This window comes from Phalacrocorax aristotelis, chromosome 17, assembly GCF_949628215.1.
Source record: "Phalacrocorax aristotelis chromosome 17, bGulAri2.1, whole genome shotgun sequence".
Classification (NCBI taxonomy): domain Eukaryota; kingdom Metazoa; phylum Chordata; class Aves; order Suliformes; family Phalacrocoracidae; genus Phalacrocorax; species Phalacrocorax aristotelis.
The window spans coordinates 11,921,999-11,946,830 of NC_134292.1; the positions used below are offsets into that span (position 1 = coordinate 11,921,999).

General features: G+C 44.1%; 1 protein-coding gene across 6 annotated transcripts in view; it reads left to right on the forward strand.

Annotated features, from left to right (window-relative positions):
• The first annotated feature begins 188 nt into the window (after window positions 1-188).
• NEK6 (NIMA related kinase 6) overlaps window positions 189-24,832 on the forward strand; it is a 69,778-nt gene continuing 45,134 nt past the window's right edge. Inside the window, exon 1 of one of the 6 annotated variants that reach the window (XM_075112244.1) lies at window positions 189-364. The gene's annotated coding sequence lies outside the window, so the exon portion shown is untranslated. Of the gene's footprint in view, window positions 590-745; window positions 929-24,832 lie in introns of those variants that run through there. The other 5 variants (XM_075112242.1, XM_075112245.1, XM_075112243.1 and 2 more) reach the window with 5 other exon arrangements.

A 24,832-nucleotide genomic window follows, 5' to 3' on the forward strand; every position in this document is an offset into this window, starting at 1 on the left:
CTCACCCGCAAAACACAGCAATTCGTGAATTAAGGATTCTCCACCTGAAATGTTGAATGTATTTTAGAGCTTTAGACCCGTTTAGACCCTTATTCCTGCAAAACCACCGACGCGCTCCCCTCCAGGCGCCGGGCCCACCGGGGTGCAGGACCCCAGCGTCCCCCAGATCCCCGTCCTGCCCAAGCCCCGACGGAAGAAGGAACGCGAAGGAAGCGGCGGCGGCGGCGGCCCCGCCGTTGTGCAAGGGCCGCCCGCCCCGGCCGCCGCCGCCGCCCCGCGCCTTGCACAAGCGGCGGCGGAAGGAGCTAATCCCGGGATCGCGAGCCTGCAGCTAAAAACGGGAAACCCCGCAAGCAGGCGCCGGGTCGGTTTTCAGGGCGGGGGGAGCCGCGGGCATTTCTTCCGACACCCGAGGCGCGGGGAAACCGTCGTTTTCCGGGGGAGGAAAGGCCGCGGCGGCGGTGGGAGGGCTTCGCTCGCGCTCGGCTCCCCGGGGGCCGCCGGGCTTCGGCGCTGACGCACCGCGGGACGTGGAAAAAACAAAACCCCGCAGTCCGCGCCCCGGGGAGCGGGACCGGCGCCGGCCCAGGTACGCGGCGGGGCGGGACGGCGGGTGGACCCGGCCCGGTAAGGCCCCGCACGGCCCCGGCCCGCGGCGCGCTCCCGGCCCGCCCGGCCTGCGTGGCAGCCGGCGGGGCGCGCGCTCCCGAGCGGCGACGGCGGGCGGGCGCGTGCGTGCGCGGGCAGGGCGGGCGGGCGCGCGCGCGCGCGGTGGGGCGGGCGCGCGACGAAGTTGTCTGCGGGACGCGGCGCCGCTCGCTCGCTGGCCTGAGGGGCTGTGGGGGCCGCCGCCCTCCCCTTCCCTCCCCTCCCTCCCGCCTCCTCCGCCACGGGCACCGGCGCTTCCCCGCTGCCTCGCCGGCCGCAGGTGAGCACGACGGGTCCCTGCCGCCGCGGGCCGCGCCGCGCCGTGCGGGGGTGTGCCCGCCGTGGGCCCCTGAGCCGCGCGGCCCCTCAGGCGGTGCTGCCGCGCCTCCGCCGTCCCCACCGGGTAGCCCCGGCCGGTCCCGCGCCGCGGGGCCAGCGGAGGGTGCGGGGAGGAGGGGGGGTCCGGGTGTCCCGGCGCGGGGTACGGGCCGCGGCGCCTCGTGGCCTTCCGCGGTGCGGGAGCCGCCGGCCCCGGGGCCAACACGTGCCCGGGCAGGAGCGGGAAACCACCGGGAATGTCACCAAAACTGCGCGGGGCGGCGTCGGCTCCGGTCGGGGAGGGGGTGTCTGGCAGCGTGGCGGTGCGAGCGAAGTTAAAACCCGTATAAAAATACGGATGTTTGTGGGGTTTGGCGTCATCGCAGAGTTTGTTTTTGGAGGGTTTTGGTTTTCTGGTTGGGGTTTGGTTTTGTTTCTCCCTTTCCCCGCGCACAGCGGCGGTGCTGCCGAGACCCGGGCCCGGCGGAGCGGCTCCCGCAGGCGCGCCCCGCATACCCCGCTGCCCACCGAGAGCCCGGTACGTGCTTCTCGCTAATTCGTCTCCCCTCCGGGAGGCTCTGGGGGCTCCCCGGGCTGGCGCAGAAAACGCCGGGGTCCCCGGGAGGCCCGGGGCGCTGCCCTGAGACCCCCCCAGGAGGCTGCAGCCCCGGGCGATCCCCGCACCCTTCCCGGGAGAGCGGCGGTACCTGTTCTCGGGGCGCTCTCCCCTGCGCTGTCTCAGGAGATGGGAACTCCGAGATAAACCCGGCGCCTTAGGGATTACCGCATCGCTTTTGAGAGAGCACGTTAGAGCCGAACTATGAAATACCATTTTTTCTTCCTCCCAGCATGTTATTCCCTCCAAAGTGTGATTTATGCTTCTTTAGAATAATGGTGGATTTCGGAGCTCCATCTGTTTGTCTGTCTGTTCGCACACATGGAATATTTCTGCCAATGGTGATTGCCTATGGCTTTATCACAGTATAAGTAGTTTGATAGGAAATATTGTAGCAGTTAGAAGTCCAGTGATGCAAGTTCCTGACACGTTATGACTGTCTTGCTGTTGTTTCTGTGTCTCCTTTAAAAGTTAATATTTTTTTTGTGTGAATCATTATAACCAACCGTTTAACTTCTGCAGCATTTCTACAGTTTTTACATTTTGAGACATCTCTTGACATTGAGTCAAACTCTTTCCACTGTCATTTTTTTTCCTGTCGACATTCTTTGTGGCAGTTATATTCTTTTAAGCAACAGCAGAGGAAAAAAAAGAGGAACTTTTTCTAGATAAGAGTACTGCTGCCCCTGTTTCCTATGGCTCTGCGCTTTGAGACCTAAAAAAAAAATGGGGGCTGAGAGGAACTTTTGTTATGGTGGAAAAAGAGCATCTTCTGTGGGAAGTGAGACTTCTAGATGGAATGGGAGTGACTGATGTCACCCAAAAGGGACTTGAGAGAACAGAATCAACCTTTTTGGTGTCTTACACCTGTGAAATATAAAGCACTTCTGCATGTTTTGTTTTCCCTCCTTCCTCTGGAATTCAGTTTCTTGACAAATACGTGTTTCACAAGAGAGGACGGACGCATAATTTGAATAGGAGTTTCAATACACCTTTTCAGATCCTTCAGTATTTACTTTGTTGGGAGAAAATCAGGTGAAGATGAATAATTTGGACGCCAAACCCACATTGGGAAACAGATTTTTTTGGTAGTACTAGCCTTCTGTTATCCTACCGGAAAAGTTTTATGTTAATATGTAATACTTTAAATGCGCATTGAAAATTTTGAGTCTACGCTGGCTTTTCTCATTTCTTGTAATAATCAGGGCTGTGCTAGAGAAAATGGCAGGAGATTCTGAGATTTATCTTACAACGTGCTTTTTGGCTTTATTCAGACCCACCCGTTGGTCTGAAGGCCTCTCTCAATGGCTTTAAAGACTGTTTTGCATACTGAACGATCTATTAATGATTGTTTACTCAGGGTAAAATGAATATTTTTTCAGCATGGGGCGAGAAGCCAGAAATACCCAGGGTGTGTGTGTGTGGTGTTTCTCGTGCTCTACCTTTCCTTTCTGAGCCCTAAAATGAGTTGTAGTTGCCCACAAGTCCACCTCCCGTGCACCTTCAGAGCACGCTTCCTAGATGTGTGGAGGACAAATTAGTGGATGCACTTTAACACCTTTTCCTGCTTTATGTGGTGCCAGATGTATTTACCCCAAGGCTGTGGAGAATGTACACCCAGGAAACTCTGTGGCGGTACAGACTAGACCATGTGAACCAGAGCAGCCAACCAGGGGGGCAGGCGGTAGAAATCAAACCTGTCCATTCCGAATTTAAAGCAAGAACATTGACTGTATGTTGCTGGAAGAGCAGAGGAAGTACTAGAGGAAGATTTCAAAAACGAAATGATGAAAGAGGGCATCAGTGTGACCTCTGGGGCTTGGTTTTTCTCTCTGTGCTAAACAAAATTGTTGGGATACAGTCCTTACAGAAAAGGAGTTTAAGAGCCTAGCTTGTGTTTTAGCTTTTGTCAATCTAATTTGCTTTTCTCAGGTGGTCTTCTTTATAGAAGGGGTTGTTCACGGTGATCTCCAGCAAATGAGAAAAACAAATACATGGAACTTCAGTTTAGAAGTTGGGCTCCTCTTTACCAGTGAGTGAACGTGTTTTTAATTGCCACTTCCTCGGTGTTACTACAGCTTGACGCATGCCTGGCTGGATGGTGGCCGTGATGCTCTGTACGGTTTGAGCACAGAATTATGATTCAGGAAGTCACAAATAGCCATTCTACCTGTGACATGCACCCCTGCATTTGTCTTGTGAGCTCACTTAACCAGGCTGTTTTACCTTTTATGGGAATGATGGTGACTAATTCAGTGTACACCTCTCCAGGCGCTTGACCGGGTTGTTCGTAGGAAATTATGTGATATATGTCTTTGTATCCAGTATAAATGCAAGGTGCAAGAAAAACATTCTTGCAATTTTGAAAGTAAGTACTAAATACTTGTGCAGTTGAAATATGGTTCGCTGAGGACCCTGAAAGTGTGGCTTTTGGCAAGAAAACGGTGACCCACTCTGCTACTGGTTACAGGACAGGCATGGAGGCAGAGGAAGCTTATGTGCGTCTGTGCCACATGCTGTGGACTGGACAAAATGGCCTCTCCCAGTATAAAATCGTGGAAGTTAAAGGTTGTCTAAAATGGACAGAATTAACACGCTGTCCTGTTAAAGGCAGAGTCCTTGAGAATGGTTTCTTCTGTTAATAAGTCCTGTTAGTGCTGCATTTATTACACTCACCCTTCCCTTTGTAAAGCCTTTAGTGCAAGTGCATGCAAGTACTCAGCAAGTTCCTTGTACTTTTCATTGGTAGATCGCTAAGTGCCCTGGAAGATAAGTACGGCTTATCTGAAAGCTGAGGATAACAGAATTGGGAAGATTTGGTCTGTCTCAGCATCGCGTAGAGTCCCTGGATGGCTGAGCTAACATCAGCCAGCTTGGTGCTACCAAACTGGATGGTTTGCCCCCTGCTCTCTGCTCCCCTGTGCCAGGGCTGGCATTCTGAATGTTGGTGTGTTGGCTCAGCTTGGTAAATTGGTGTAAAACTAAGGAACCAAGAAGGAAGGAGTGGAGAAAAAAAAAACCCACCCAAAAATGTTTGATGAAATAAGAGAGTTGAACCACTGTTCTCTTTGTGGCTGCTGAAAGGGCAGTTTGTGTTTTCCCTGGCTGTGTCCTTGCCTTTTTGCAGAGAGGAGCTGACCCACTGAGGGATCGAAGCACTGCTGCCACGAGGGACTGGGACGGGCGCTGGGAGAGCAGGCTGGGCCCTTCTGGCCTGATGCTCTTAAGGGAACTGTAGTCTGTCGGGTGCAGAGCACGCTGGACGTGATGTGATGTGATTCCCACTTCTGAATTCCATGTTCCAGTGTAGAACTGTGTCTCTCAAGTTAAAAGGAGGGGAAAAAAGGGTATCTAGGAGATAGAAGGCGGCTGTGTTCAAACTGAGAGGTGCTGTTGGCGCAGGCGATATTTTTCTTTTTGAAGGAAAAAAAACAGAAGCCAAAAAAATTGCATGCAAAATCCAGATTTAAAACCGAATTTGAAGTCATAGCATTTTTTTCCCAGCAGGTTGAAATTGCTGTGATGTGTCTAAATTACATAGAAAACTAAGTCCTATAAAATACTTGTTTAAGAATGTCTTACAGGTTTGGGGGTGTGTGTGGAGGTGTGCGCGTTTGGTTTTTAAAGCCGGAATGGCAGCAGCTGTCTTTAGTTGGCTGAAATGTAGGACAGGGAGAACTGAGGTTCTGTGTAAGCGTGTAACAGAGAGGGCAGTTCTAGAGCTTTTAGCTAAATTTTGTTTAAAAACAGAAAACCACAGGGAGTTATTTTTAATAGTGGTTTGAATGCAGAAGTCTGTAAAGCTGTCAAATCTTTTTATGGGTAGATAGGTCTTTTTCTATCTTGCCTTATTCTTTTATATGCATATTGGATTGGATCAAGATTATTTCAAGTTCTAACCTGTGCTAAGTATTTGAACATCTGGACTTGCTGTAAGCACCATTGCCGTACGTGGCTGAGAAGTCTCTGGGATTGTTTTTTAACACTTTAAAATATTTCAGAAAAAAAATTATTCAATTAAAACCATATATTTAGCTGCCATTGTTTAGTCATATGATACAGCTTGTCATGTGGCACGATGCAATAAATTGCAAATAATTTTACGGTGTCAGTACAATTAAAGAAATTAGATTTCTAAAGTGTTTACTTCAGCTTGGTGCTACTTTAAGTGTCTGCTATCAGAGATTCCAGGCCACGAACAGCTGTCTGTCGCAGATGGGAGAGGAAAAAAAAACTTCCCCGTAGCTTCTTACTTCTCAAAAGGTTTCCATATAAACCCAGTAGTAATATAATACAACCTTTTAGTCAAATTTGAGTTTCCTGTTACACGATTAAGTGAACCGACAGCAGACTCTATTTGAAACCAAGTGGTGTAAGTGAATGAGACTCTAGGAATTTTGTACTCCAAAGCGTTCTTGAAACCTCACAAATGCTTGTTTAGCAGTCAGAATGCATTATTTATTACGTCTCAAAAAAAAAAAAAAAAGACTTGCAGGTAGTTTATGAATTACTTCTTCAGAGTCTGCTGTGTTTCAGTAAGACAAGGTGGGATTGTCTGTCCTGTTGTACTCTGTTTTACACAACGAAATTGGGTAGGTTAGAAACAGTCAAGGACGTTTGAGGTTTGTAGCAAATCCATATTTTTAAGAAAGTCCAAGTGCAATGAAGTCTGAAAAAGAGCAGGTGTGAAAGGTGTAATGGTTTCTGTTAGAGCTGAGTGTTTTCTGCTAACATCTCAAGATGGCAGAAAAGGGTAGTACTACGTTAATTTCGTTTTAGATTGTAAACTGGATATGCTGTTTTAATTATCTACATGGTAGCGCACCATGGCAGTTGTAAAACATTAAAATAGTTACAGCACGTTCGATCACAAAGTGCAGAAGGTGGTAAGATTGTTCTTTTTAAATTAAACAGTTTCTGCTGCTGCCGCCATAAAGCGTTTTCCCTTATAGTTGTTTCCTTGCCATCTTGTTTTCTTTTTTCTTTTTTTCTCCCCTCCCCAGACTTTTAACAGGTATGTTATAATCTGTAGACACTTTTTAAAGCTTCTGTGTTTATCTGCTTTGAGTAACTTCGGTCTCCAGTTCTGGACTCCAACCTCTGTGTGTGTTTCCAATGATGAATCAAAGTAGGTGCCAAGCCATCCCCTGCCTTTGGGCAGACCTCAGGCACCAACCCTGACAAATCAATGCATTTACTTTTTAGGAAGGCAGTTTATTTTGTTGTTTTATCAAACTATTGACTGGTTTTTGGTCATAATTTCAAGCAGTTCTCATTCTGAAGCTATTCTGACTTCTCTGTGGGGAGCTGGCAGGCGCAGTGGTCTGTGCTTGTTTCAGCTCACCGTGTCTTTAAAATGTGGCTGCACCTGTGGACTGATCTATCTCAGTATGATGTGTAATATGCTGGTTTGGTGGTGGTGGGTTTTGTTTGGTTGGTTGTTCTAGTTCAGTGGATGCGTTGTTTTTTGGAAACAAGCCCTCTGGTTATTGGTTCCTGATCTTGCGTTGCCGGTGGCGGAGCGACGTGTGGGAGTGCTCCCTGGCACTTTTCAGGCAATGCTAGTTCAGTGAGCTTAAACCTCTTATAAAGCAACTTATCTGAGGAATCAAGGGTAATAAACCCGAGGGTGGCCATGCTAGAGGAAAGGGCAGAGATTCCCCTTTGAGGAGGGGGATGATGATGTCTTGCGCTGCCACAGCTATTTACAAAATGAATTGCTGTCAACAGCCTGGCTGGTGCGTCCCCAGACATGCATTTCAGCATTGCCAGGAGACAGCTGAGGGACCTTCCTGAGGAGGTCTCAGTGTCTTGTTTCAACACAGCATCCCACCTTTTGGGGCCGAAACATCCTTTGGTATTTGGTCTGGGTGGGATTCCCCAGGACTGGTTACGCCATCCATTTGGGGGACGCTTTTGCCATCCTGCTCTTCCATGCACTATATCCGAGTGACTCATAGTTGCCTCACCTAGCACGCTACTATTTCAGGGGTCAAAAACCGAACTGATAAGGGCTGTGACCCTGCGCCTGGCCCAGCCTGCTGATGGAGCAGGTGTTGCTCCACGCCCTGGGGAGGATTTGCAAGTCTTTCATTTTGCAGAGCTCAGTGACAGATACTGTTCTCCAGTTACTTTTGTCGTTCGGTCTTTGAGAAGCCCACTTGCTATGAGGTGGGAAATATCCACCACCCTGTTGAAAACTCGTGGCGTGCATGAAGTGGAGCTTTAAGTCCATGCTGACAGGAAAAACGGGTGCTGGATAGTTGGGATTGCTCCCTCTTGGAGCCGGGTGTGCTGGGAGGTAGCACAGCCTGAGCTCTTCTGTCCATACTCACTGCTTGGTGGTGCTTGCTTCCGAGGCAGCCGCTATCTCCTGGCTCCAGTGGTACAGGATAACAGAAGTTCCAATTTTCCTTCTTTCCTTAGAGCCAACTGTCCTTTTTCACTTGGGAGAATAACTTTTTTTTTTAACCTAGTGATTTTTAAACTGTGGAGTTGGAGATCAGAACCACTACAGATGGTGCACTAATTGGGGAATGTTGACCTACAGGGTGGATTGCAACTTCACAGTACATTAAATACAATTCCTTTCAGGAATTTCAGTTTGTCTCTGTCTTATTCTTAACCTTGTGGACACTTGTCCCTGCTGTCCTGAAAAGGAGTGGGTTTTCTCCTTGTTGGAACATCTTGTTTCTTGCATAGGAAAGCTCTGAATGTCACGCCTGTCTTGGAGGGTTTGTGGTGGGTTCTGGTTCTCAGGGCGTACGTATGTTGTTACAGCGAGGAGGTGGGGAGAAAAGCTGTAGATGTTTTCAGGTTCCTTTCCTCCAAGAGTGGGGACTCGGGGTAGAATCGGTATCAACAAAACATGGACGCACAAATTCCCTCCTTTTGTTCATGCAAGTTCTGCTTTGTGCTGTCAGAATTTCATTAGCTCTTCTGTCAGAGTTGTGCAAAACCTAAGTCTCAAAAATGTTGAAATGGAAAAAAAAAACCCCAAATGACCTTGAGAAGGGTTTTTGAAAACATATGAATGTATTCCAAAGAAGCAAATAAGTCACAAGTGTGTGTGTGTCTGTATGCTACCCTTTAATCAGTCGGGAAATCTAAGTGGTGACTTTCAGCTGTCACTATATTAAGAACCAGTGCTGCCTTTTGTGGCAGTCTGTATATACTGAACGCGGTACTATGTAGTAAATATTCTTGCTGTGTTTTCATAATCATTCTACTTAGAGTAAGTGCTTCTTGGGTGGGTATTACAAATCTGTTAATCTTTATGGTATTTATAGGGTAATTTTTAACTCTCTTGAGCTCCGTACTTCCTCGTGGGTCAATTACTCAATTTATAACATTATGTCAGTTGTAAGAACTTTACCATCCAAGGGTAAACAGCATTGGGTATGATTCTTTACCTGTAGTTGCTCTTAGTTCCATATATATTCAGGTATGCAATAACTTACTCTGTGACTTATTTATTGGGATTTCTTGTAGTCTCCCTGGTTTGTACTTCAAAGTGACTATGATGACTTATTTTAGCTTTTGTGTTTCAGCACTAATGCAGGGAGATGGAAAACGCCCAGCAGTTCTCTGAGAAGACTGTTAATCAAGTTGCAGCTACTTAAGTCAAAATCAATGCAAATAATGTTTAAATATTTTTGAATGTCTGTTGATGAAACTGATTACTACAAGTCAAGCATTTTGCTGTGCTGTGAGCACACAGCTCTCTAGGGGAGGGTTTGGCCCTGTAATAGGGAGGGATGGCTGGCTTAATTTATGTTCTCACTGTGGCTGTCCATGTTAAAGTGAAAATCTGCTCTGACTCTATGGGGTTTCAGTTGGCCTACGGAAAGGGAGAATAAAGGCATCTCCCCAGCACTGGAGTTCTGCTTCCTGAAATTGCCGTGTTCCTCTTGCTCCTCCTGCTGCCATCAGCGTTACCACAGCAGTGCGACCTGACGGTGGTGATCCTTGTGTCGCGAAGGCGCATGCCCTCTTTCTGTGGCATTTCACCTGTTGAGCATAAGTTTGGAGCTGTCTGGTGGGAGAGGGGTATGTGTAGTCAAGAAAATTGCTGGTGACTTGGACATCCTGGGTGTGGGGAACACCCGTGACTGCTCGGGCAGCCACTAGCTCTTGGGAACAGTAGGATGGTAGGAAATTTTCTGGAAAGTCTAAGGTCGATAAGGCCAAAGATTCTAAATAATCTAGTGCCACAGTCTCTTCCTTTTTGTTACCTGTGAATGCTGAAGTGTAATAGACCAAAGAGAAGACCTTTCTTCTGTTTTTCTGTTGTTTATTTTCAAGATGAAGCTTCTGCTGCAAAAGCAGGTTTCACCATCTGTGATGGCTTTTTGAGCATGTAATAAGTCCCCGAAGGAGCCTGTGCTCTAGTTGCACTTTTCTTTCTTCCCAGAGGTAAACCGTGATTCATTCTCATGGACAAACAGACGTTGCAGCATTTTTGGTAAAATGTACTGTGTGTTGTTGTTCTCAATGAAGTGCGTATTGTTTTTCAAAGATTCAGCCAGGGGTTTTTTGGAGTTGGTTGTTTTGAAAGCACATCACACTATGGTGTTTCCTGGTTTTTGGTTTGGTTGGTTTGGTTTTTTTTCCATAAAACCCCTCAATATTCTGTTTGCTTATGGATTAGAAAAATGTCAAAGGGTTATGAAGGAAACAATAACTTCATTTTCAGGATAGGAAGGTCAAATGTTTACTGCCTCAGCATCATTCATTCCGTCAACAGCAAGGCAATGAAAAACAATACTTCAGCATTGCTCGGATCATCTTCTCCTAGTCACCTTATTCACATCTAGGCGCACCTTTGGAGTATTTGGTTTTACATTTTCCTGAAGGCGGCTGTGTGTAGGAGCTTTGTGCTTGCTGCTTCTCTCCTGCACAGTGTGGCCACGGCACAGGTCTCTGAGGTGCCCTCCTGCCTTTTGTCAGCTTATTTCAGAGTTTGTGGGACTGGCAGGAGAAGCTGGCAGTGGGTTTCTCCCAGCTGGTATGTGAGAAGTTGGTCAGCTAGAAAAGCTTCAGTGAAAGTGAAGCCTGGGTTGGCAGGAGATGAGCGTTGTGTGTGTTTTTAAACAACCTGTTTACATGTGGTCCTCCAAAGGAAGTAAAGTTTGAAACGAATCATTCATCATGAGTCTTGCCAGACTTAAGTCGCATGTTATCTTTGCTATCGTTCATCTGAAACTGGGGACAGCCGATTGCCAGCTTGCTTGCTTTTTTGGTGACATAGATGGCATTAATGGGTTTGATAAAAGCAATGAGATGATGTGGGGATTAGTTTCCCTTTGGAGGCTGTCTCTAATTTGTTATACAAGAACATATCTAAACTTGTATCTACTCTTAAGTCACCAGGCAGCAGTAATAACCAGTGTAGCTTTTGTTCATGATGCCCCTCCGGGCTCAGTTGCTGTTGTCCATAGTTTTTCCTTCATGCTGTCACCATAGGATGAAATACTGATGCTTGCAAGTACGTGGCTGTGCGTTTTGCTGAGAGCATGTGGCAGTTGTGTTCTTCTGTAGGCTAACTATCATTTTACTAGTAGGCTTTTGGCTTGGTTTAAGCTGTAAACCCTTCAGGGAGTGAGTCATTGTGCAGTGGAGCTGGGGTCCCTAGCTGCTCTGCCAAAGCAACTCTCCTTGCCATCTGCTGTGTTCTAAAAGTTAGGTTTGGCCTCTAAAACTGGATGGTGTAGTCTTGCCCCTGCCTCCTTACACTGAAGGTCTGTGTTTCTGCGGCTTTGGATTCACTTCTCCCTTGCCTTTGTTTGATCTGAAATAGTCCATGTCTGTCAACCAACTGGCAGATGTTGCAAGTTGATTAATAAATATTTTCTATTTATTTAAATATCTCATTTTTCTTACGTGTGTGTTCCCCTTTTCCACACACTTACCCTTTTAAAACAAGTTGTTATGCAGCTCTTGGTTGTAGTGTGGGAACTCTGTCCACTCAGGAGAATGTGTGCTACCGGAACGGCTTTGTTGTTTTTATAGAAACCTTGCCCACACGTTCTTTTTGCTTTCCAAATATCTATAAATCCCTGCAGGATCCTGCTGACATCACTGTGGTGATCCATGTTTATTTTGTTACACTGGCTAGGGGTTAGAGCAGAGTAGAGTAGGAGTCGGGACAGGCGTGTTTTGTCCCAGCTTTGACTCCAGTCAAGCCTGGACACTAAATACAGCAATTCGTGTCATTTCCAAATAAATTGCTACCTCACTACTCATTTATATTTTTCTACTGGCTCTTGAAGCTGTTGTGTTTTACACTAGGTCAGTTTGATCCTTGGCTGTCACCGTTCTTTAGTTTTTAATTTTTCTGCTTTTGCACTTCCTTTGCCGTGTTGCTGCTTCACTGGTCGAGGATAGCTGCGTGTGGGTTTTGCTGAACTTGGAAAAATTATTCCTATTGATGAGTAGTAGTGTGTTATTCACAGGTATTAATAAAGCGCCAACATAATTTGCATTGATATTACTAAGCCATATTGTAGCTTATTTTGAAATACTGTAAATATTTGTGTTTCCTTTCTGAAACAAACCTTTGTGTTTGTGCAAATATCTGATGGCACACAGTTGTCTGAATGCTGGTGAACTGGTCCATGGTAGATATTTTCAGCTGCATTCTGCATAATTACTTGTAAAAACTGGTAATTTGAGATGGTTGAAAAATTATATTTTACTGAGTTCACAGAGTGCTGAAAGCTAAATTGCATTCTGTGCCTCAGCTGGACTATTTTGTTTCTTCCTTTTAATTGCATTAGTGCTTTAACCCTAAGTACTTAGAATGGCTGTCTGTGGTTGATAAGTAGGTACCTGGTGGTAGGTAGAACAGTTGCAGCATTTTGGAAACACAATGTAAAGGCCTTTGCAAAGGTCTGTTATTTCTTCAGTTTCATGCTCTCTGACACAAGTGCCGTCTTTTATATTATTATCTGGAGGACTGTGTAGCGTCTGCAAAACAACTGTGAGGTGCACTGCAGTTTTAGGGGGAAGGAAGGACCAGGGCAGGGCAACTCTTCTCCACTCTGCTGATTTCTTGTACCTGTATGGTGCAAAACTGCTCGGTCTCTGATCAATACATTGCTGTAGAGCTGGGAATATCTGAAAGGCACCTCATGGTATACTGTAGAGATTTTTCAGGCAAGAAACTGGAACTGAAACTGTGGAGCTGTCGACTTAAGTAAAGCGTAATTTTTCTAGCTCCATCGAATAGGTGAATTTCTGTTCTAACAGCATAGTATTAATCTGAGATTAGTGCAGTGTCTTGGCAGTCGGGAGGTTGGGAAAGAAATGCAGGGTGGGCGGGATAGAAGATTTTTGTTTGCATGAGTAAGCTTATGGTTTTTAATAACCTGATACTGAGTTTATGCTTTGACATTGCAGCTTATTAGAATAATAGGAAATTGTTACATAGAGGGCAGAATATAGTGTGGAATGTGATTTGTCTCTTATACAGAGCTTGTACAGTTAGTTATGATTTTCTGGAAAGGTTAATTCCCAGTTTCTCTTCAGAACATTCTGTGCAGGCCTTTCTGTAGGGGGAAAAAATTGGACCCAATTTAAATAGACAAGTCTTGTGAATCCTAAAAGAATTTGGGCATTTAGCCCAGGAAAGGGAGAGTTCCCCACAAGAACTTCATTAACCCTGTCTGTCATCAAAATAAGTAATAAAAGTAGCTATGCAGACTTCATAAAGAACAGATCTTTTGTGTTTTACCCTGTAGCCTTGAACTGCAAGGCACTGGTGAATGAGCCTTGTTCTTAAGGAAAACTGTGCCCATGTGGAAAGGGAGATGGTGATGCGTTATCTACAGCAATACAGAAGTGTGGATATGAGCTGAAGAGCTCCGTTAATGTTCGGAAAACCGATGCCATTAGTTCCGGATACTCAGGAGGGTGTAGGGAAGCTGACTGTTTAGTCTAGCGAAGATACCCTATAGCAATATTGATAATACAGTGTTATTCAGCATATTTTGAGGTGGAAGAAGTACAAACATATTTCTAACGTAGCTATTTTTGTAAGTAGAAAAAATGTTAAATCTTTTTACAGGGGGAAGAGTTTGTGCTTCCGTTTGGCCGTGACTTGCAAGATCCAGATGCTGTGAAAGTTCTTCCTGCAGTGCTGGCATCTGGCTGCTTGGAGGTTTTGCGTAGGGTTTTATGAGGTGGCTTTGAAGTTGCCTTTGGATTTGAAGCGTATGAATCTTCAGATTGGCTGGGCTGCATAAATTCTCGGCATCATTTCCTCTTACTTCTGATTATGAGAAATGTAAATACTTCAAGCTGTTGTTCCGATGTTTTGAAGTTGGGTGAACATATATCGCTATCTCTCTGTGTGTGTATATATATATATCTTCCTCTGTTCCTTTCCCCTGTATTTGAGACAGATATGTTGGCTATTAAAGACTCAAATTAATGGCTCTAGAGAGAAACTGCAGGAAGAGAGTGGCTGCAGCAGGTTTCATGGATTTTGAGCCCATCTGACATGGGCTTGCTCTTTTACTTTGGTCCACCTAAGCTTTCCTTAAACATTTGAGAAATTACAGCAGTATTTCATAAGTATCTTTGTGAAGTTTGCTTAATATTTGTCAAGTGCTTGGAAGTATGCTCATTAAACAGGATTCATCCGTGTTAAGTGGTGGTGTTTCTAATCACATATGTATATATGTATTTATAGAAAGCTTTGTTAGGATTTAAGATCATATGTTTGTTAAGGTTACTGAGAACAGACCAGGCTGAACAGTTCCCACATTTGGATTTTGGGGCTGTAGCAGCAGAGCTAATTTAATTTTTTTATTTTATTTTGTACTTTGGATGTTACTTCTGTTTCTCGTCTCCCTGGCTTAAGATGATCCATTTGCTTGTGCTCTTGTTTGAGATAGTTAGTTGCTAAAGGTGTCTCGATAGGAACAAGCTGTGGAAGTAATTTGGATTCTAAGTTTCCATTGCGCACAACTAATTTTAGGGATTGGCTTAAATTGGATGTTTTTGCCATAGGTTGGGAACAATCAGTCTTCCCTGCTACTTGATTTTTGGCTCTTCTTTTTTACAAGGGCTCTTCAGATGTCGATTGAGAGTGGAAACTGTTTGTATTTCACATGTAGATTGTCAACTTGCTGGTAGTACAGTAAGTTTGCTTACTTATGTGCAAATAGCTGATTGTTCCCTTGATGTGGAAGGGAGACCATACAGCCAGTGTGATAATGAAGTTGACGTTACTGGTACAGACAGTGCGCATTTCGTAGCTGTATGTGATGTTACTTATTTCAGTTATGATTTAATGATGTGAAAATGTCTGGCAGTTTCTGTGAACGTATACGTTATGAATATATTTCCAGCCTATATTTAATCTTTCCTTCATCAGAAATGAATGAATTCTGAGAAGGGTAACAGAAATGTTCTTAAATAATTTGGCTTCAGGCTTGAAAGCTTTATTGCATTATAAATTAAAAGGTGAGCATGTTGTTGCATGCTTAGTAAGCAATACAGTAAAATTCCAGGTAGATTTAGTATGTGTTTATTTTTAACATGTGTTTCATTAGCACCAGTAGTGGCCTGAGAGGTCTATCTCTAAAGTTTCAAAGGTTGTGAAAATGAATATAGTTGAATACTTCTGGAAGGCTCAAAATTGCAACTAGGAAGAATAGAAGTTAAAGTATGTTGGCTTCTTACTTTATCTCAAGCATATGTAAGTGAAAACTGTGGGGGAAAAGGCAACCTGGTGTTGCTGTACTGCGTTTACAGTATTACCTGTCTTCAGAGGAACTATTGTCACTTTAAACGCTGCTGACTGCCATCCATCCTCAGTTTTAGATAGATGGGATTGTGTGTTTGATGTTTTTCTACATCTTATATAAAGTACATAAATATTTACACGTGGTGTTGCACTAGGAAATCCCAAACAGTGAAATAAGAGGTAGGAGTGGTCCAGTTAGGCTGGTGAAAAGGACCATTTACCTTATCACATTGATTACTTAGCCATAACCATAAATCCCCAAGTACTCTTGGCACTGATCCTAGGACTGTTTAATAGGAGCTGTGCGAAACCATCCCTTGTAGTGGATGGATTGAGCTAAATAGCATCTAAAGAATATTCAGAAGGCTTTTCAAACAATTATGTCTTTTGATTTGGGACCAAGTTCTAGGGAGCTGATACTACACGCAGGGGAAAAAAAAAACCAACACAATCCTTAAATCAAACCTTTTAAAACCAAAATTAGAAGTAAGCTAGCTACCTTCTTGGTTGGTGGTGAGAACTGATGAAGGTAATGGGTGTATGAAAGGTTCCATCGAAAGCATTGTATAAACTCAAGCAGCATCTTCAGGCACAGTAATAGAGTCATGGAGGGGAAAATACCCTGTCAGACCTTGCTATTTTCAAGTCATTTTACTAGATTTTTCCACAAACTAGAATACAGAGTATTTGAAATTATAATCTTGCTTGCTTAAAATGGGAATATGGACCTGAGCTGGATGAGGAGAGTGGTTTGAAAGAGAGTGGGAAGTTTGACACAGATACTTAATTATTGGCAGAAAGCATTTGTTTTATTGACATCTACAGTGAGATAGCTCAGAACAGCTTTAAATAGTTGACTTAATGTCATTTTGCTTCTAGGTATGGAACAATGAATTACAGTGTCTGTCACAGCATTTGTTTAATGAATATCAGTTGTTGACATAGTACGAAAAAGCTCTAGGGCTTTTCAGCCATTTTACTAAAACATTCTTAGGCAGTGGATTTTGGGTCTTCGAGAAGCCAGCACTCCGTTACTGGCTGGTGAAAATCTAGTTTGCACAAAGTCTTAACAAAAGGTCTGCACAAAGTCTTGACACAAACCCATCTGCACCTGTTTCAGGGTAATTCCAACGCTTATAAACTGCAAGGTGTGATTAAAACACTGTTTCGCTCTGTGGTCAATTTATTACAAACATCCTCATCCTTCTTAGGGGTTTATAAATTGCAGGTACAGTCTTCGCTGAGGGCTGCGACTTGGTTTCTGCATTTTGATTGGGCAGCAGCTACTTGTAAAATTTTTGAATATATAAATACATAAATATATTTTTGTATTTTCTTATTGTGAGGTCAGTTCCATAGTTTGAGTATTTGTAACTTCTCTTAACAGGAGTTATTTAAGGTTGGGTGAGGAGTGCTTCTGAAAGTTTTAAAAAATATCCATCTGTTAAATTAAATTCAAATAAAGTTTGAGTTAAACACAGCTGGGGTCCTTAGTACTTAAAAATATTGATAAAGAAAATTTTACTTTGAACGCAACTATTGTCTTTAACTGTGTGTGGTGACTGAGGCTTTTATTACTTTCAGTACTAGATCCAGGGCCTACCCTTTAAAGCTTCCGTGGGCTGGGAAAGTTGATTTCTGCCAGTTTTCATTTATCTTTAAAGCTTATGTCAATGAGGATGAGTAAAGTTATATTAGATAATAGATTAGCACTTCGGTCATGGATGGCGTTACTAAATCTAACAAAGCTTTGTAACTGAGCAGTCTTAATAGATTGTTTTTAAGAGTCTCTTCACACTTCCATGTATATTATGCTTTCTCAGGCTTTGCAGGTGTACATAACTCATGCTGTGTTACACTTGCATGTGTATATTTATAGATACAGTTTCATCTTAATGCTTAGCCTAAAATTTTGAAACTCTTTACTGGTGATATATCTGTGCTCTCTACTCAACCGTTCCTCTGCTCCTGCTTAGATTCCCGTGCTGCAATCTGGAGCCGCTGCTCAGACAAACCGCACAGCCCGTCCTCTGTGGGGCCGGCGGCGGTCGCAGCCGGCCTTGCCACCGCAGCGCCCCAGTCAGCTGGCCGTGGTGTAGGCAGCTCCTTCTGAACTAATATTTACTGAATTGTATTACTTAAGTCTGCTCTTGCGGTGTTCCCTCCTGTCTCATGCATTTCAGTGGCATTCCTCATGTCGTTTCCTTTAACATTCATATTCATATTTTTTTTTCAGTGTTGGCAGGTGTGTATTTCACATTAACATGAGGGTTTTTTGGATGTTAGACTGCTATTTGCTTATGGTAATTTCCAGTCATCATAAGGTGACTGTTGAGAGAGATGAGCAGAGAAGAAAAAATTGTCAAGCATTTACAGTAAATACTCCCTGCTTTTGGAAACGCTGTCAGAAGTTTAATTGTTAGGTTCAAGTAAGTTTGTCATGTGCCAGACAGAATCAGTCTGCTGTAATGAACGGGTTATGCACTTCACCAGCAAAAAGGGAGAGTGAGAAACCAAGGGATGCTCAGGATTTCCCGTCACCTTGCACTGCAGAAGGAATGGGGTAGGCTTTTTAACCTAGCCTGTAATTAGGTTTTGCATGGAAGCATATATTACTCTGCTTGCTTTGCCAAAGCTCTTCAGTATGATGGATGAGATTTAAAGGTTGATCTGCCTAAATTGCAATGAGAATACTAACGACAAAGATATTTCTGTTGTGAACTATTCCTACCAGACATCATAGCTTTGACAGAAATGGTGTAAGATAATGGACAATAAAAGTCACTCGAAAATAATACTCTCCTAGGATTGGACTGCCTTCCCCGTGGCATGTACCCTGAACCAGAGCGATAATGTAAACATAAGCCAAGATCATAATTTAAATATATAGGTAATCTCATATAGTATCCTGACAGATTTATTTTATGAGCAAGCAAGAGGAGGAATATTATTGGGCAGTAGAGAGGAAGAAAGTGTTACTGATGTGGTTGTGTTTATTTTGTAAAATAGTTTGCATTGCTCCGGTCTTTGGGGATTCTGCGGTGAACAGCGTGCTGGTGGCTCAGGGGAGGCGGGAGAGCCTGGGCTCCCACTGGCAGCGTGTCGCTGCACGTATCGACAGCTGACCTAGGAGCCAGGCTTATGTGCACTGGCACATTTTATTTTCACCGTTAAACTCCATTTTTTTTGTATATGTTAAAAGATGGAAATTTCTGCAGTAGTTTAAGTAATGTACTTGACTGTGTTTAAACAACTGACAGATTTCTGGAGCTATACAAGACTTGCCTTTTTGTTTTGTTCTACACAAGGTACTCAAATAGAGCTGCTTGCTTCCCCCTCCCAAGTTGCTGCGTAGCGAGAGGGTATGAGAGGGCTATAGTAACTGAGTGGAAAAGCGTGTATATATATCTTGCATGATATTTGAGGGCATTGGAGCAGGTCAGAGGTACAGAAAGCCCCGTAGTGTTTCCAGGAAGGGCACAGCTGCACCCACTTCACAGCCAGAAACGCTGAGGCTCCTGGAGATGGAGTCATGTCACTTTTACAGTAGGAAGCCGTGCAAAAGCAGAAAACCTCGTAGTTTGTTCTGCAGAATACTTCTTGTGGCAGTACTAGGGAAAGCTGTAATTGCTGTGACTCATTCTGCGTTGCCAAAGCTGTGAAGTCCCTAGTATGTACTACAGAGGGGGTTGCTCTGTGCAGTGCCACCCCTTGCTGTGTCGCTGGCTGGGGCGTTGGGGTTTGCTGGCTCCTCCAGAGCGGTGGGCAGCAGCAGAGCTCAACGCTGGGCACGTGGAGGCACCTGATGTGTCTTGCAGGAAGGTGAAGAGTATTGCTGCAGAAAACGGTTGTAACAGTGAGCGCTCATACTGCTGCTTTGCTGTCTACTTTAGAGGTGCGTGGTCCTATCACATTGATTATACATCTGGGAGCAAATAATTTGGCCTGTAGTTGGGCTTGAGGCATCCAGAGACACATGGTGATACCCGATTAGACAGGTCACAGCTGTCTCGCCAAGCTGGATTAGAGAGGAGCTGCACCCGGGGCGATGGGGTGTGTGAGACTGAACACCAAGATGCTGATGAGGTTCTGCTACTTAATGAGTGTCTCATAACTAATGATCTTGGCCTTTGCTACCAAGTGCCCATGGCTGTTCTGCTGTGAGAATCCCACCTGTCAGGTACCTGCAAGGTACCACAGGGTTCGATGGGGTTTTGTGTTCTGTTTTGCTTTCTACTGATTCAGGCATCAGAGGGACGGATGGGGCATAAGGACAGTTAGGTACCCACAGAGGGCTGCAGCTCGGGATGGGGTAGGGGACCTGACTGCACAGGAGGGTTTTTATTTTCCCTTGCTTTGTAAAAGCTCCAGGTTACCTGTGAATACTGCCACTGTATGCACTGCTGCAGTGGTACCTGTACTGCAGAGGGGTGACAGTAAGTGGTGGAATGCTTAAAGACAACGATGCCAGTCACTTACGTTACTGTGTGGGTGGAGCCTTTTCTTTTTAAGGTGTTTTGGCATAGTTGGACATAAGGTTTGTGTTTCTCCTTTTTGCATTATTCCCTTATGGAGTGGAGGGCACGTGGTGACAGACAAACCTACATCAACCTGTAGTCTGAGAGAATAAGCTGTTCATACCACGTGGGCTTTGGTCATATTCTCCATTATGTTATTAAATTTACTCTGAATTCTTAGAGAATAACTGAATTGCCTGCAAAACTACTGAGATACAAACCTGAAGAAAATGAGATGGAAGTTGCTGGTACTTTGGGTATTTTCAGTGCATCGTTTTCAAAATTTCTCAGCTTATACCTTAAGAGCTGTTGGGAAAAGTGAAGCAGCTCTATGCTGAATTCAGTTGTAAGTTGGCCTCTGATTTAACTGAAGTCTTTCACTTCGTTTCATTGTTTTTGGAAGCTCTTTCCCTCAGTGGATAAGGTACGGGCAAACAGTCCTGCACCATTCAGCTATGTGGGAGCTGCCATTTTTTGTGTGTGGCTCTACACTGCCATGATGTCTGTCATGTATTAGAAAGTTAAAAGCTTTACCAAGACAATGTATGACTCTATTTATACTATGCAGCTAAGTACCAATATTTTAATAATTGGAAATATCAGTGGATTCTGTATTCATCAGAGTTCCCTCTGATTTTGGTATGATAAAGGTACATTTGTGGCTGGTGCGGCGGGAAGCGAGCCTGTGTCTGTTCCTGTAAACCAGAGAGGGCACGTATACAAGGGAACTGATTTTGCTAAAGTTGAATGACCATAAACTCTAGTATTTGAAAGTAACCTGAACTGCTCACACTTTCCCTGTTGTAAACATTGTTACATTGGTTGGTAGCCAAGCCAAGTAATTTGGAATTTGGCTGGCTGATTAAAATTGACCCCAAATACTAAACCAACTGTGATATATCTTTAACATGACCTGGCTGGAATATCCTGGAAGTAATGCTGCATCACCAGAGCTTGGTGAAACCTTCCCTGCGCTTGCTTTACCAGTAGGCACAAACATGGTTATCTGCTCTGCTTACCCATTCCTCTTTCCAGGACTGGAACCCAATTGCTATTGTTTGTTTTCTTTTTTAGTGTATAGTTCCCAAAGCAGATAATTGCTTTTCCGGAGGTAGAGGTAAATGCTTCACATTTGATTAAAGTAGGGTGGAAATCTTTCTTCAAAAGCTGCAAAATGCTGCAAGAGATTTTTTTTTAACTGTATACAGTCCTTTTGTGCATGTGGATGTTTGAGGAGTGTGTGTTATTGGGGACTTATGAGATACTTGAGTATTCATAGTAATTCCAGAAAGCTGTTAGGTTGTTCCTGTAATGCCTTTCACAGATGATGAGCCTGTTCTTTTATCCACTTTCGGAAAGACATGTGAGCTTCATGCAATTTTAAAATATTTTAATTTACCATCATGGTCAAGACCTGGTCTGAAAATGTTTGACACTGCAAAGCTTCGTAGGAAATTTGGAAGCAGCAATAAAAGGCCTCTCACTTGAGAAGTAAAAGTGCAGAGCGAGAACAATGTAAAGTAAAAACGTGCCAATGTTAAGAGAGCTTATTCCAAGACCTCTTATTTCCTGCTATTGTCTTTGGCTGTTTAAACAGATTTAAAAAAATCTTCAATTACTTGTCTGCAACTGCTCCCCTCCCATGCCCCCATAAGGAAATGAGAGCAGATCTGGAGCGTTATTGTCACCACTTGGTTTTGTGTCCAGTAGCTTTTTCTTTTTCCCTATTTGCTTTCTTTGATGCTGTATTGCATCAATGACACTGTTGCTTCTCAGAAGTGACATGTAAAGTAAATTTGTTGATCTTGGTCCAACTGTTAGAGTTACATCCTAAAATACACCAGGATAGTAGACTTATTTTCTCCCACTTCAGTTTAGACATGGTGACCACTGGTTCTGGATGTCTGTGAATTAAGTGTTGCATTTAAGACTGCTACTTAAAAAAATTATTAAAGGAAAATTCCTTTACCTGTTAATAACACCGCCAGTTAATGAGGCATTACATGCTTTAGCTAAGCTGAAAGGTTACGTAGTCCAGCCTTTTTTCTGCGGTGTGGTTAACATTCCTGTGATGCTGTATGTAGAAACAGCTTCTCTTAGCATGAGGTATTTCTGTCCTGAGCCGTGTAGCCTGAGTGAGGTGGGAGGTTTTAAGTCATTCAAGTGACTTTGAGAAGATCATTCCTTTTCAAAGGAATAAAGATCCAGCTTTTGGTATGCTACATCTCATTCAAATGCTTTCTGTTAATTACAAGGAAGGGTTTCATGGTAACTGTTGGATTCTGTGAGATAACTTAATGCACAGATTGTGTAGCCTGAATGGAGTGATGGAATAGGGGGTGGCTAAACAGATTTAAACACTTGTTACGTGTTTCTGGTTTTCTTCAGCAGTCTAAAATAACTCTGATCTAACATGTTACAGCTAATGTCCAAATTAATTTCAGGATTAGTACAATATAGCCCAAAACATGGTCGCTTCCTCAGGAGAGTGCAAGTATCTGGAATGGGGGTGGAAGTCAGTGGTTTTAAGCAGTTATGTCAGACACTGCCATGTTCTTTGCTCAGCAGTTTCATGTTTAAAATTCTTAAAGGTTCCTTTGTTTGACTTTTTAACAGAGAGAATCTCAAAAAACCCATAGAATTTTATAGAATTACAGTTCTGTGCAACCTGTGTACTTTTTTGACATAATAAAGTGCCTTCGTTTTGTTGGCTGCTATTTGAAGACCCTCTGTGAAGCCCCTTCCTGGGGATCCCCCTTACAGTCTACCTATAACGCGCTTGCCCGCAGCCCAAGAATAGCCGAGCTGACAGCTTGGAGCAGGACACGCTGTCCCGTAGGTGTCAGCGGGCTCGGAGCTGGTGTCATGTGAGCTGTGCCGTATCTCTTTTCAAAGCTGATATTTTGTTCTTACTTCTTCCTTTGCTTCCAGCTGTAGTGCTTTAAACCACAGTGATCAAACCCAAATACTCCATCTAATACATTCCTGTACAGGCTCCTGGCAGCTAGGCTGTTCTGAGCTGTTAATTGCCTTCCCATTGTCTAACCCTCACGGTAAGTAATTGTACCTGGAGTTGCCTTATGGCAGCTGGGAAGTTATGGTTCTCTTAGGAACGTCCCAGATTTGTGCATGATCAGATGACTCAGGTTCTCGTATTCAGAAATAACTCCCTTTTCTCTTTTTGAGCTGTAGTCCTTTCCGAAGGCAGGACGCAGCAGATATGATGTTTGATCTGCGTTAGACCGCAGATATTTCACATGACACTGCCTGGACACGCCTTTTATCTCGAGGCTGTGAATGTGAAATTTCTGAATTCCTTTGGAGATAAGTGGCGAGAAGCGAGGCTGTCAGCAGCCTGCAGTCCCTAGCTGTGTATTCTCTCTGCTTGAGGACTTGGAAGAGAAAGAACATGTCTTATGTTCTTCCTTCAGTAAAAGGCCTTTCTTCAACTCATGAATAATAAAATAATTAAGATCATTCTGGCAGTGTAACGTAAGGTAGAAATTTTGTAGGGCAGTTTAATGTTGATATTAAGAGATGTATTTTTATTTTTTAAGTATTCACCTGGTTACTATTAATCCTACGGATGCCCTATACTGAAGGAATCTTAAAACCAGGCTTCTTTGTATTAATAGTGATTACCCTTTTCCACTGGAGTTTCATAGCACCAACTCTGAAAACCTGTTTTTATTGAGACAGCCCATGTGTTAGCCTATTTATATGCAGCAGGTACTCCAGCTCTCACAACTCTTTTCTAGTGGGTGTTTGTTAGTGAAAGTTCATTTGCTTAAGAAACAAGAGCCTTTTCTCTGCTTTCTCCGCGATAACTGCGTGTGTGTGTGTGTGTGTGTGTGTGTGTTAGGTAGCTGGTGTGGGGACAGATCTGCCAGAGCTAAAGGCTTGTTTCACTGACAACTGTTAAAAGAACCAAGTGCAGCTTGCTACAGAAATTCTTGTGCATCATATTTTCTCCCCCACTCCCCCAAATATTTAAAATACCTTTGTATTTTAATTTAAGAGTTAGTCATTGCCCAAGTACCAGGCATGCACTATTAATACACTAATGAAGTCAGGTTGTGCTCTTTCACTGAGTGAATACTTGCCAGAACTCTTGAAACAAGTTTCGGGAAATGCTTGCATTGGCCACTAAATCTTCCCTTGTCACCACTACGCTTCTAGTTGCTGCTAAGGACAGCAAAAATGCTACTCTGAATGACACATTACCTAGAGCGTGTGTGGATAATGAAAAACTAGCTATGAATAACATTATTTAATAAAGCCCAAAAAACCTGCATACAGTCCTTTGTGAGGAAAGGACGTTAGTGTATTTATTGTGCGTGTTCTGTGTATGCTGCGAATGTATTTTGAGGACTGGCTTTGCTCTTGGGACCAGAGCCTGGCCCCAGGACGGGCTTGGAGCAAGGAGCGCTCTGATCCACTCTGGGTGTCCCCTGCATAGCTGATAAAATTACTAGGATTTGTCCCCGAGTCAGGCTCAGACATGGTAACACTGCTAGTTCAAGTATGGTTTTTTTGTTTCCTAGAAGGGCTAGAAAATATGTATATGCCTGGTCTCTTGTGTTTCTGCAAACAGAAGATATTTTTGGCAGGCTTTCAGCCAAAAGCCCGTAGCTGCCCCCGTTACTGTTCACTGTAGCGTTCCTGAAAACCGTGCACAGCTCTGTCAGAGGAGGGTTAGTTAGACTGGGATCACATTGTTGCTCCAGCACTAGGAGCATCTCAGCTGCCTGATGGGCAGCTCTGTACAACTTCATGGTACAGGTTTTGAAGGCGAGCAGACCATCATTTCAGGCGGCAGTGTTGTGCTGGCCTGGAAAGGGCAGCATCTGAGCGAGCCTTCCCGCTGCAGGGAGGGACCTTGAGAGGGGAAAGGTGTGGAAACCCCTTAGGGTGGTCTTAATGTCACAGCTGTAGTTCGTGGCCAAGGGTGGCTGGTCCAGAGGCTGAGGTGGTGCAGCT